The 13909-nt window shown below is 43.3% G+C and overlaps 1 protein-coding gene across 1 annotated transcript in view; it reads right to left on the bottom strand.

Annotated features, from left to right (window-relative positions):
• Positions 1-11222, bottom strand: part of LOC306972995 (transmembrane protein 200C-like) — a 29162-nt gene extending 17940 nt beyond the window's left edge. Inside the window, exon 1 of the mRNA XM_079569773.1 lies at positions 10735-11222. The gene's annotated coding sequence lies outside the window, so the exon portion shown is untranslated. The remainder of the gene's footprint in view (positions 1-10734) is intronic.
• Between the last annotated feature and the right edge of the window lie 2687 nt (positions 11223-13909).

Genomic DNA, 13909 nt, shown 5'->3' on the forward strand with positions numbered 1-13909 from the left:
TTTGAATGGAGTAAACTATTATGATTTGGGGGGCCCCGTGAGATTTTCTGATCAATCACGATCTCCTGGACTTTGGGAATGGCTGCTTTAGGGGATTTAATCATAGTTTCTGTCCCAGCTTTGATTAGGCGCCGCTAGCATTAGTATGCTGCCGTTAGCATTAGCATACTTTTGCTAGCCACGTCAATCAAAAATACACTAGCGGAGGTGAAAACTAACTCAGCGATTGAATTCTCTGCTTCAAAATGGTATTCCAGGTTTAATTGGGGAGCAAAGTGGGACAAAACGTCCATTTAACCTCAGCTTCCTCACTCATATATTCGTTGTCCCTCTTCCACAAATGTCCAAACCTCAACCTGGAAATTTGCTCGAAACTTCCAATGTCCCAGCTCTCAAATGTACTATTTTTTTTCAACTCATCTCTGCCTCTCTGCTGCAGCGTCGCAATCTGAGTAACTTCACCTTTCCTGACCGACAGCAGCATATTGTAACAGTCATCCGCGTAATAAGAGTTAATGTGTGAGCTTACGGTAGCTTTCTTCTCGAGCTCCCGTTGGGCGCTCTCCAAGCCTTTTCAACAGTGAATTAATGGCTGTGGATGAAACAAAAGAGGAGCTAATTTATCTCGAGATAAATTAGATCATAGTAAAAAAAAACAACTTAAAAAAAAGGAGAGAAAGGAAGAGTCAGCAAAGATAGATGTTAAATGTGAGTAATGGGTGGGGTTTGTCGACTGTCAAAGCTACAAAGTGAATAAATAACATGAAATGCCTAAACAGGGTGAGGAAGAAGAGGACACCTGTGATACAATTTGGCTTTTTGGGTTTGAAACCAGGTCCAAACCAGGTCTAAAAGTTGGATTAAACAATTGTTGAAATGCCCGACCACAAAAAAAATCACTACCTGGATTTAACCTCTTAACCCCCACCTTAACCAAGTGCATTTTCTACAGTTCAGCTTGAACCAAATCGAAAAGGTTACAGCCTAGGTCAGTGCCTCATTTGAAAGACCTACAAAACTCTTTTAAACATCTTTTTTCTTACTTTTTTGACATTTCTTTTCATTGATTTTTGTGACTTTGTCGCCACTTTTCAGTCAAATTTTGTGTCACATTTTCGTCAACTTATTTGTTACATTTTTGTCATTTTGTCACATTTTCATCACATTTGCGTCACTTTTTTGTCACATTTTTGTCACATTTTGGTCCCTTTTTTCATATTGTTGTCACATTTTCATCATATTTTCCCTTTTTTTTCTTATCACTTTTTTTGTCTCTTTTTTGTCTTTTTTGTCACTTTTTGTCACTTTTTTGTCTCTTTTTTGTCACATTTTTGTCACATTTTCCTTTGCATTTTTATCACATTTCCATTACATTTCCGTCTCTTTTTGTCACATTTTTGTCACTTAACTATTTCCTTTTTTGTTGTGGTCTTGTCTCAGGATTCATAAATAAGTGGTTCCTGAAGACAACATTTTCACAAATGGATCGGCCGCCACAGAGTCCACAGAGAGCAGAACTGCAAAGGATAGGATAAGATAGGAAAGACTGGAACGTACAGTGCAAGAATAATAACAGTGTTTTATAATAAGACCCCGTGGAGGCAGGAGATCCTGTTGTTTGCAGGAAACTATATAACCTATAGCAGAGTTTGTGATTTGTGTCTAAACTGCGACCATTAAAATGACAACTTGCTCCTTATTTTGAGAAACACTGACCTATTTATACCCATAACATGGAGAGTGTAACTTTTAAAACTCCTTTTCTCCATTACCAACATGTATATGAGCACTTTTCAGCAACTTTCAGGAAGCAACGCTGTCATGGCAACAATGAAAGCCTTTTGTAGTCGGATGCACTGCAAAGTAAGGTCTTGTTTCTCCCACAAATATCTGCTTTTACGTTATACTTAACCTTTAACCCCCGCCTTAACCGAGCGCATTTTCTCCAGTTCGGCTTTACCCAAATCTAAAAGCTTCTTTCTCGACTGGAGCTCACAGACTATAGGCCAGAGAAACGCCTCATTTTAAAGCTAAGACCTACAAAACTGATCGTTAGAGGGTTAGTCCTCATGCTTCACAGCAAGAAGGTCCCGGTTCAATTCCCACCCGGACAAGGCCTTTCTGTGTGGAGTTTGCATGTTCTCCCCTGGTTTCCCTGACCACTTAACATGTACAATAGGTTCCGCTCAGAGGCCCGGACTCCCCTGAAAAAGAGATTCTTCATCTCAGTGGGACTATCCTGGTTAAATAAAGGTCAATAAACACATTGTTGCTTTTTCATCACTCTTTAGTCGTGTTTTTGTTGTGTTATTGTCACATTTTGGAAGTGTTTTTGATGCCTTTTCGTCGCTTTTTTCATTGTTTTTTGTCGCTTTTTTAACACTCTTTAGTCGCGTTTTTGATGCTTTAAAAAAATAAAAAATAAAAAATAAAAATGCATTGGTTTTATACAGTGCTTTTCTGGACACTCAAAGACGCTTTACATTGCACTATTCATTCACTCCATACTTGGTGGTGGTAAGCTACTATTGTAGCCACAGCTGCCCTGGGGTAGACTGACGGAGGCGAGGCAAGTAGTCTGCGCCATCAGCCCCTCCGACCACCACCAACCACTCACTCACTCACTACATTCGCCTGATTTTCTGGTGTTTCCAAACGGTCTCCCATCCAAGTCCTGACCAGGCCCTTCCTGCTTAGCTTCCAAAGTCTGACAGGATCAGGCAGAGCAAACCCGGTATGGTGGGATTTGTTGCTTTTCCAGCTCGTCTTTGTCGCTCTTTTGCCGTTTTTTTGTCACATTTTGGAAGTATTTTTGTTGGGTTTTGGTTACTTTTTGTCGTGTTTGTTACTTTTCCCTTTTCCCCACTTTTGAGTTGCCTTTTTTTTTGCTTTTCCATCACTCTTTAGTCGTGTTCTTGTCACTTTTTTATTGTCATAGTCTTTTTCTGCTTCTAGATTTGGGTAAAGCCAAACTAGAGAAAAGGTGCTCGCTTCCTGTGGGGGTCAAGAAGCCTTTTAAAGCGTCCGCCAAGTGGAGCTGTCCAGCAACAAACATCTGTATAAAATGATCTCATTCGTCCACATCATGACTTCACTCACGGCCTGTAAACTCCCCCTCTCTGTCCCTTTCAGCACATTCAGTAACTCTTACAGTGTAATAGAACCGCCCGTTCCAACAGATCCTACAATTTGCAAACCCAAGTCTCTTCCAGAGTCAGTGATCCCGCCCGTGCTGACATCACGAGGCGCGGGGAGGACGAGGACGCGCTGACTGATCCGACTCTCGCTGCAGCGGAGATCACGCCTGTAGTTTCCCGTTCGACTAATCACGTTTAATTGTGTGTGACTTAGCGCTGGCGTTCATGAATAAGTTATGGCGCAAACTGCTTTCAGAGGCAGCGATTAATAAAGGTCGCTCTGAGTGTGGGCAAAATATGGTGTTGGAGAAACAAGGGGAGGAGCTAATTTATCTCTAAAAGTGAATAAATAACATGAAATGCCTAAACAGGGTGAGGAAGAAGAGGACACCTGTGATACAATTTGGCTTTTTGGGTTTGAAACCAGGTCCAAACCAGGTCTAAAAGTTGGATTAAATAATAGTTGAAATGCCCGACCCCCCCCCAAAAAAAATCACTACCTGGATTTAACCTCTTAACCCCCACCTTAACCAAGTGCATTTTCTCCAGTTCGGCTTGAACCAAATCGAAAAGGTTACAGCCTAGGTCAGTGCCTCATTTGAAAGCTAAGACCTACAAAAGTCTTTTAAACAGGTCTTTTTCCTTACTTTTTTTTACACATTTTCATCACATTTTTGTCCAATTTTCATCACTTTTTCATCACATTTTTGTCACTTTTTTTTAATCACTTTTTCGTCACATTTTTGTTACATTTTCATCACATTTTGTGCCCAATTTTCATCACTTTTTCGTCACTTTTTCGTCAATTTTATGTCATATTTTTGTCTCTTTTTATCACATTTTGGACACATTTTCGTTCCATTTTTGTCCCTTTTTTGCTACATTTTTGTCTCTTTTTTTATCACATTTTTGTCACATTTTTGTCTCTTTTTTTATCACTTTTTTGTTACATTTTCATCAATTTTATGTCATATTTTTGTCTCTTTTTATCACATTTTTGACACATTTTCGTCCCATTTTTGCTACATTTTTGTCTCTTTTTTTATCACATTTTTGTCACTTTTTCGTTAAATTTTCGCCTGTAGTTTCCCGTTCGACTAATCACGTTTAACTGTGTGTGACTTAGCGCTGGCGTTCATGAATAAGTTATGGCGCAAACTGCTTTCAGAGGCAGCGATTAAAAAAGGTCGCTCTGACTGTGGGCAAAATATGGTGTAGGAGAAACAAGGGGAGGAGTTTGATTTAGATTTACATGACCGGGTTTCTCAGAGCATTTACCTATTACCTGCTTTGGCCACTATCATACACTGAATGTGCAGGCAAGGTGGGTAAAGTGTCTTGCTCAAGGACACAACAAGAGTGTATGTTTTGAAAGCAGGAACTCATCCTTGTCTGGATCGATTGTTAAGAATGTTCTGCTTTCTGATCTGACAGCATCAAAAGTCTTACATTCAGACGAAGCGGAAAACGCTGCTGAAGTTGCTATAATGTGCTTTATAGATATACTTGACTAGACTGGGTTTTGTGTGCTTTCGAATATAACTTTATTAGTTTGACGGGACAAGTAAAGTGCAAGCTTTAATAAAGGTGTACAAAGAGTAATAAAGGTGTACAACATGTAGGTGAACTTGTAACAAAAGGCTACAAGGTGTAATTAAGGTGGAGCGTCTGACTTTAGATTACAGCCCGCGCTCATATGTAGTTACATATTCCAGGGTTTCCACGTCGCAAAATAAAGCATTTAATTGTGCCAAAATCAACAATTAACTATCATCAAGCATTAAACTGGATTCAAACTGGCATTCAATCTAAAAATGATGATTATTACTCTGAGACTATGGGATCAAACATATTCAGCTTTTGGCTGAAATTGACATTTCTCTTTTTGCTCAAAATTTTCCCATTTGGTCCAATTCTCTTTCCTCTGCAAATCTTAAATATGGGCAGATTTTTTCAGCATTTGTGCCTTTAAAATCTACTATCTGGGCATTAAAAAGACACCACACCTTTGTTACACCTTGTGTAGTTGTTACACTTTGGACACCTTTATAAAACCTTGCACTTTACTGTGTAATTACTTTGTTGTTACTGTGAACGGTAATCTAAAGTGTCACCACAAATAATGATGTTTTTCAGTTAAAGGTTTCAATTTAAGAGTGTTTCACACAACACAGACCAACACACGACTAAAAACTGAACCCTCTTGGATATCACTTTATTTTACAGTACTTTGATACATTGTACCAAACTAAATATGTAATGTGCTCTGTAATAATCTGTAACAACTTGTACCTATGGGATTGATCCACAATGTAATAACTTGTATTAGTACTTTGTAGGTACATGATGTAATAGGGCATAAGACCCGCTATGAGTTTATTTTACAATACCTTGACACATACTTTAACTACATTTAGTACAATGTAATGTGCTCTGTAATGATCTGTACCTATACCTATACCTGTAAAATAAAGTGTTATAATAATAATAATAATAATAATACATAGGTCTTATATAGCGCTTTTCAGGAAACACAAAGACGCTTTACAAGTGAGACAGACAAACAAAGATGGCAGAGCTATTGTTGGTTGTAAGTGAGCTGAAACAGGTGTGTTTTGAGCAGTTTTTTGTAGGTGGCCAGTGAGTCTGAGTTTCTGATGTGGATGGGGAGTGAGTTCCAGAGGGTGGGGGCGGCGATGGCGAAGGCTCGGTCCCCCAGGGTTCGGTGCTTTGATTTGGTGATGGGTTTGAGGAGGTTTAAGTCGGCAGAGCGGAGGCGACGGGATGGGCGGTGGCGTTGTAGGAGGTCTGTGAGGTATGGGGGGGCCAGGTTGTTGAGGGCTTTGTAGGTGATGAGCAGAACTTTGTAGTGGATGCGCTGTTGTACGGGGAGCCAGTGAAGCTGTTGGAGGACGGGGGTGATGTGGTCTCTGTAGCGGGTGTGGGTGAGGAGGCGGGCAGCAGAGTTTTGAACATATTGTAGTTTTTGTAAATCAGAGGAGGGGAGACCGTACAGGAGGCTATTGCAGTAGTCGAGTCTGGATGTAATAAATGCATGGATCAGAGTTTCAGCAGCAGATGTGGAGAGGGTGGGGCGGAGGCGAGCAATGTTACGGAGGTGGAAAAAGGCAGTTTTGGTGATCTGGCGGATGTGGGGCTTGAATGTGAGTGTGGGGTCGAAAATAAAACCAAGATTTCGGATCTGGGGAGAGGTGGGTACTGTGTGGCCATCGATGGAGAGATTGAAGTCTTGGGAGGAGGGGAGGAGTGATTTGGGACCAATGACGATGATTTCAGATTTATTGCAGTTGAGTTTGAGGAAGTTGGTGCTCATCCAGGATTTTATTGCAGAGAGGCAGTTTGTGATGGTGGATACTGTGGCAGGAGTGATGGATCTGGTGCTGAGGTAGAGTTGTGTGTCGTCTGCGTAACTGTGGAATTGTAGTCCATGATTATGAATGATAAGTCCAAGGGGAAGCATGTACAAGATAAACAGAAGGGGACCAAGCACCGAGCCCTGAGGGACTCCATGGTTGACAGATATGGAGTGAGACGTGCAGTTGTTGATGAATATGAATTGAGATCTGTTGGTGAGGTAGGAGGTGAACCAGGAGAGAGCTGAGCCAGAGATGCCGAGGTGTTGTAGGCGTTGGAGAAGGATGGAGTGGTGGATGGTGTCAAAGGCGGCGGAGAGGTCAAGTAGGAGGAGAATGGAGAGGGAACCAGAGTCGGAGGCGAGGAGGAGGTCGTTTGATACTTTGAGTAGTGCAGTTTCTGTTGAGTGATGAGTGCGGAATCCAGACTGAAAGGTTTCGTAGAGCTGATTGGAGAGGAGGTGATGTTTTAGTTGGGAGGCGACCGAACGTTCCAGGATTTTAGACAGAAAGGGAAGGTTGGAGATGGGGCGGAAGTTGTTGGGGTTGTCAGGATCCAGGCCAGGTTTTTTAAGTATTGGTGTGATGGCGGCAACTTTGAAGGAGGAGGGGACTGTTCCAGAGGTGAGAGAGGAGTTGATGATGTCCATGATGAGTGGGCTGAGGCAGGGAAGGCAGAGCTTGACCAGTGCAGATGGGATGGGATCCAGTGGGCAAGTTGTGAGGTGGATTTTATTGAAGTGGTTAATGAGGTCAGATTCTGCGATGACTGATAGGGAGGAGAGAGTGGAGTGAGATGGAAGGGATGAGTCAGGTTGAGGGTCTGTACTGGGTGAGATGTTCATGGTGAGTTCTTGGTGAATGTTGTCAATTTTGGATTGGAAGTAGTCGATGAAGTTATTGCATTTGTCCGTGGTGAAAGAGTGGGTGATATTGTCAATGGGTTTGAGTAGTTTATTGACTGTGGCAAACAGAGTCCGGGGGTTGGAGGATCCAGAGTGAATGATACCAGAATAGAAAGCTGTGCGGGCAGATGTGAGTGCTGATCTGTAATGATGAGTGTGGTCCTTGTAGGCTTGTAGGTGTACAGTGAGTCCAGTTTTCTTATATCGGCGTTCCAGTTGTCTGCGTTCTTTCTTGAGTTTGTGGAGTTCGGGGGTAAACCAGGGAGCAGAGCGGGAGAATGTGACTTTTGCAGTCTTAACTGGTGCGAGAGTGTTGAGGCTGGATGTGAGTGTGTGATTGTAGTGAGCTACTAGGTCGACGGTGGAGTTTTCGGGGGTGCTGGGTATGGAAACTGAGTTTGCAATATGGGAGGAGAAAGAGGTGAGACAGAGGGACTTTAGGTTTCGGTAGGATATGGTGCGTGTCTGCTTGAAATGAGGGCTGGGGAGGTTGATGTGAAATGTTATGGCGAGATGATCAGATATGGCCAGGTCTGTGTGTGAGAGAGTGTCAATATTGAGTCCAGTGGAGCAGACCAGGTCCAGGATGTGTCCACGGGTATGGGTGGGGAAATTGACATGTTGTGTGAAGTTAAAACTGTGTATGATGTCCAAGAAGTCCGTGGAGGGTTTGGAGGTGGAGGAGTCGATGTGGATATTGAAGTCACCTACGAGTAGTATGGTTGATGAAGTTGAGCAGAGTTGGGTTATGAATTCTGAGAAATCTGACAGGAAGGAAGGATTGGGTTTGGGAGGGCGATAAATTATTGAAATAGTCAGAGGGGTGGGGCCTAAGAGTTTTAGTGAGAAGTGTTCAAAAGAGGGAGCAGGTGGGATGGAGAGAGGGCGGAGCTTGAGAGTTTGTCTGTGGATGACAGCAATACCCCCGCCCCTGCCTTCAGGACGAGGTTGGTCCATGTATGAAAATCCAGAGGGGGTGGCTTGGTTGAGGGAGAAATAGTCGTGAGGTTTTTGCCAGGTTTCAGTTAAGCAGATCAGGTCTAATTGTGAGTCCAGGATGAATTCGTTGAGTATGGGGCTAAGCTTACCTAAGACCCTCAGGGTTAGGGCTTAAGGTTCGGGTTAGAGTTATGTCTCATTACATTATGTACCTACAATGTATAAATATATATTATTCCATTGTGTATCTAACCCAAGGTACAAGTTGTACTAAATGTAGTTAGGTACAATGTATCAAGGGTAGTGTAAAATAAAGCGATACCCAATCTTGGTTTAGTGTTTAGCTGGTCACTTTGTAACAATATGGGCAGAATCTTGAGGTAAAGGGTACACAAAGTATAAAATAACTCCTCAAGGGGTACAATAAAGGTCACCACTGGATGAATGGACAGAGTAATGGCCTGGGTAAATGTCTGAGTGTAAAAGTCAGATTTCTGAACAGACATACAATAAAATGACATTTTAGAGCAAAAATCTTTCAGTAAATGTAAGTGTTGTGGTGCAGCAGCCTGTTTCAGCCTCAGCTTTAGTCCGCCTCTTAACATCTGACTAACCAAATCACACAGACCTAGTTCAGTTACATAATTTGTCCTTGGCTTAAAACTCAAAAACAAAAACTCATCCAGACTTGTCGCCGCCGATTTTCCGCAGCGACGACACTGCCCCCCCATTAACGCCCCATAAAAAGAGCCTCATCACTTCCACGGGGCGCAATCAACGTCACTTTGCCACCGACGCGACAGCGCGAGGTGCAAAGAGGCAACTGCCAATAACCGGAGCACTTTACGACGTGAGTGGAGGCCGCGCCGCTGCCTCTGCGCGCGTGTTTGAGCGCGAACTATCTTTTCACCCAGAACGTGGGAGCCGCTCCGAGCCGCGCGCTGTGGGTGGACCCGCGCGCGTGTCTCTGTCCGCGGTGCTGAACGAGAGGGAGAGAGGGAGAGGGGGGGGGAGGAGGAGGAGAAGCGGGGGGTGACAAGGTGTTTTTTTTTTTTCCTCTCTCTCTTTCCTCGCGCGATGTAGCGTGAGTAATCGACTGTTGACATTAAAGGTGCATCTGTTTCCCTTCTGTTGGCTAAAAAGGCCGTGAAGCGCGAGCAGGAGTGTGCGTGCGCGTGTGCGTGTGTGTGTGTGTGGAGTGAAAGCGCTCGTGAAGATATCCATACAACACGCCGGATCTCAGTGTTTTTATGAGTACCAGGTCGAAATCAGGAGAAATCTGCTCGAGAGGGACTGAAAACAATCAGAAACCATATCTGGATATGACTGGATTTAGACCCAACCAAGTCCAAATCAGAAATCAGGGCTAAACCGTGTCTAAACCTGGGGAAATTGTCACGAGTCGGAGCTGTTACTAAATCATGCCTAAATCAGGACTAAAGGTCTTGAACTAGACCAGGTCCAAAGCAGAAGTTAACCGAGTGAAAACAAACCAACTAATCTAGACTAAAGCTGCAACATCAACTTAACCGAGCCTCGATCAAGACAAAATGAGCCCTAAACCAACACGAGCTTGGACTATGACATAACCTGAGTCTTCACAAGGACCAGCAGGTCTTGGCCCAGGGTTGAACCCGGATTACTCTTGTCTATATCAACACTGTGGACCCGTTCAGAGAAACGACATGAACCGGCCCTGGCCCTGGACCTGAAAATGTCCAGATGCACAGAGGCGCATATGCCGCTCCAACACAAAGACAAACACGGAGCGCGTTTTGTGCTTTTTTCCCAGCCCTGTTGGCTCAAGGTGCGGATAAATGACAAATACGCGCAGTTTGACGAAGCGCACGCCATCACAGCCACACACATCTGTGGATTATCAGCGCCACGAAGCAGCAGAGAAAACCCACCACGAGCGATGGCGGAGTGATCGAGATGGTGGAAATGAAGCCATAAAAAAAGTTGAACAGTGAAATATCTCCTCTCTTTCCTCACCGATTTGTGTGATGCGTGGCACCAAATCAGCCGCGCACAAATCCGTTCTTCCAACACCGTGTGGCCAAAAAAACAAACAACAAAACACACATTGCAATTGTCAAGGAGCGGGCGACACACTGAGCGTTCGCCTCAAGCCGCCGTTTCAATTTGGAAAACGCGTGCGTAATTGTGTCTTAGCTACAACAAGGCCACAGCGAGACGTGAACCTGGGTGAAAATGGCATACGGCACAGGCAATGTTGGCAACCATCTGGAATGAGAGGCTCACTGCACGAGCTCCACGGGCGGAGAAGATGAGCTCTACACTCCCATGTTTGAAGAACAAGAAGAAGAAAAAGGCGAAGTCAGAAGATTACACAAAAAAAGAAAAGAAAATTCTTACCGGAAAAAGCGTCTCGTCGGTGGATCATGTTCAAAAAAAAAAAAAAAGCGCTCGCCCCCTCCACACACGGCGTCGTTCAGCCGTGCATGGCGAAGCCCCCGGGCGCGCTACTTCAGGTGCCAGGCGCTGGAAGAGTGCTCACCAGTCGGACTCTGATCCGCGATAGAGCGACAGGGGCGGGCCAACTGCGCTTTCTCCCATTTGCGCCGCTGGTAATTGGGCGCCGTGAAAAACGAGGGGCTCCGTGAGAACATTTATCACCGAACCGCGCGCTGTGGAAGAGAGCCGGACCAGGTCGAAACTGCTGCCTGCGCCGCGTGCGTGTGTGTGTGCGCGCTCGTGTGTGCGTGTGCGAACGCGGCAGGAACAAGAAGAAGAACAGCCAACCCCCTGGACTAGAGAGAGGGAGAGAGTATATAGGCTATGATGAATAAACAATGGGCAGAGAGAGAGAGAGAGAGGGAGGGAGAGAGAGGGAGGGAGTGGAGGTTCGGTGTATTAAACGGAGGTCTGGGAATTAGAAGGTAAGGATGATAAATGTGGAGAGGATGGGGTTTACGTGCCGCTGCGCATATGTGTTTGTAAAGATGTAGTGGGCGTTTTTACAAGAGAAATCAATAAAAGGAGATTTCCAGTTGATCATATTGGCTCTGGGGCATTGTCTGATATGACAAAGTGGCGCACATGAGGTCAGTGAGCATCTCTGGAAACACTTATCCTGTAATAGAAAAACAAAAACTGTGCTTATACTGCCTGACCAAAAAAAGGTATTAAAAAGTAACTGCTTGTCGCTGCAGTTGGTCAAATCTAGGTTCAGCAAAACTATGAGCCCAAATCGATGTTTCATATTGATGTCGTGATGACCAAAACTCTCTAAGTTGATCTCCCTTAAATGAAATTTCAATCAGGATGACAAATTTCAACTCAACTGAAAAGAAAAGAAATAAACAGAAAGAAAGGAAGAAATCAAGAAAGAAAGTGGAATAAAATAATGGAATGAAACTGGAGAGAAAAACAATAAAACAGTAATCATTAATATTGTTAACATAATAATAATAATAAAATGGTGTAAAGAGGAAAAAAAAAAAAAAAAAAACAACGACCTTGACATCCCTATGATTATTACTGCTATTCATAGTGCTAAGTGTAACAACGCAATTCTTTATTTATTTTTTTTATTTATTTTGAACTAATTTTCTTGTTATTATTATTTGGCTTTATTTCTGTTGGTGTGTTTTGTGGGAAGTGGGTGGGACATGAGAGGAAAAACCACATAGATTGTCTTGTTCGCAACTTGTGAAATAAAATGTGAAATAAAAATAAATAAAAAATGTGACAAAAATGCACAAAAAAAAAAAAAAAACTAACTGCTTGTTGCTGCAGTTGGTCAAATCTAGGTTCAGCAAAACTATGAGCCCAAAGAGTGAGCTGAACATCCTGCATGACCAGGTTATTCCATCAATGGATTTCTACTTCCCTGATGGCGCGGGCGTACTCCAAGATGACAGTGCCAGGATTCATCAGGCTCACATTGTGAAAGAGTGGATCAGGGAGCGTGAGACATCATTTTCACACATGGATTGGCCAAAACAGAGTCCAGATCTTAACCACATTGAGAAGCTTTGAGATGTGCTGGAGAAGGATTTGCGCCATGGTCACACTCTCCCATCACACTAGCTATATTTACTAAAGCTTGTTGAAACAATGCCACAGCAAATGCGTCCTGTAATCAAAGTTAAAGGCGGTTCAGCCAAATATTATAGCTTGACCTTTTACTTTTTTTGTAGTGACTTTATTTGGTATGCATATTACCACGGGAAGAAACACACTGTAGTTTTTTTTTTTTAAAGGTTCTTGTTCGTAAGGAGCCTTATAAAAGTGTTTTTGCATTATTATCCCAGTAGAGCATGTAGTATTCATTTAAGTCAAATCAACATTTAAAGCAGAACTAAGTAACTCTTGCCCCTAGAGGCCATAAGCGCAACTGCAGGTGTCGTAGCATGTCGGGATTTTTTTACTCATTAATTGTCCGTGAGAGTAAATACTACGCTGACAGAAAAGACAAAGGGAGAGAGGGATATTGCACATTCAATTACACAATGGAGATAATTTGTTTCACTCAAACTTGGCTGTAAATACTGTTTAAAGTGGCGCTAGCCCACAGTTAGCTTTGCCTGTTAGCCTGCTAGCTTCTTCTTCGTGATTCTATTAGTGTGTATTGGTGACACCGACCCGGAGGCAGGGAAGTTTAAGTCTGGTTTTCTGGCCAGAGACACCATTAACACTTGTATTACCCCCAGAGGGACTACGGAAAGGATTTATTAAGGTAAACAAGTTACTTAGTACTGCTTTAATAACCCCAAGATCAACCTTCTCCATATCTAGCGGCAGAGTAAAGGTTAAAGGTCAAACTTTATTGTCCCCCAGGGAAATTTGTCTTGGACTTGCCATGCTGTGGTTCCTACAATAACAATATATGTCAGTAAATTAAAATGACGTACAAAAGAACAACAGTCAGCTCCATTAAGGCCACAATGTTTCCAAAAGTTTCATCAAGGCGATAAAGAAAGACCTGAACACACAGTACTTTCTGCACTGGTTAAGAAGAGCAACCGACACGGGAATAAAATGTGTGTATGAGTTGCTTGTGAATAATGGTCAGGAAAATGAAGCTTGAAGGTTAAAAAGGGAAATCTGCTTTTAATCCATTCTTCAATGCCACTGGGGAAACCTGGCAGGAGAAGTGGGCACCATCTTGCAGTGAGGAAAGAGCACTAACCACTGAACCAGTTGCCCAGTGCATGACGGTGATGGAGAATCCAGTCAATAGAAACCTCGTTGGATCTGATCTGTGGACTTTGTGTTTACGGGGCAACAACCACCATATGTCACTGTCCTGCCAAAATCAAGAAAACCATCGAAAGGAACAGAAAAGGAGCAGATGAAGCCCCGTTTGTCCAAATGAGATCACAAACTATCCCCATAAGGAGCAAAACCTCCCCCTGCCAAACTGTAAACCTGGCTTTGTTTGCGGAGATTAGGTTTCTAAGCCAACCCAGGTCGGTGCATGTGGTTTTTTGAAGTAGAGTTATTTTTTCTGAAACATTGTAAGCCTGTGTCAGAAGCCTGTAAACATCTGCTGTGCATCCGCCCGTCTCTCTGCAGACCCTGAGAG

The sequence above is a fragment of the Gobius niger genome (assembly GCF_951799975.1).
Source record: "Gobius niger genome assembly, chromosome: 13".
Lineage (NCBI taxonomy): Eukaryota > Metazoa > Chordata > Actinopteri > Gobiiformes > Gobiidae > Gobius > Gobius niger.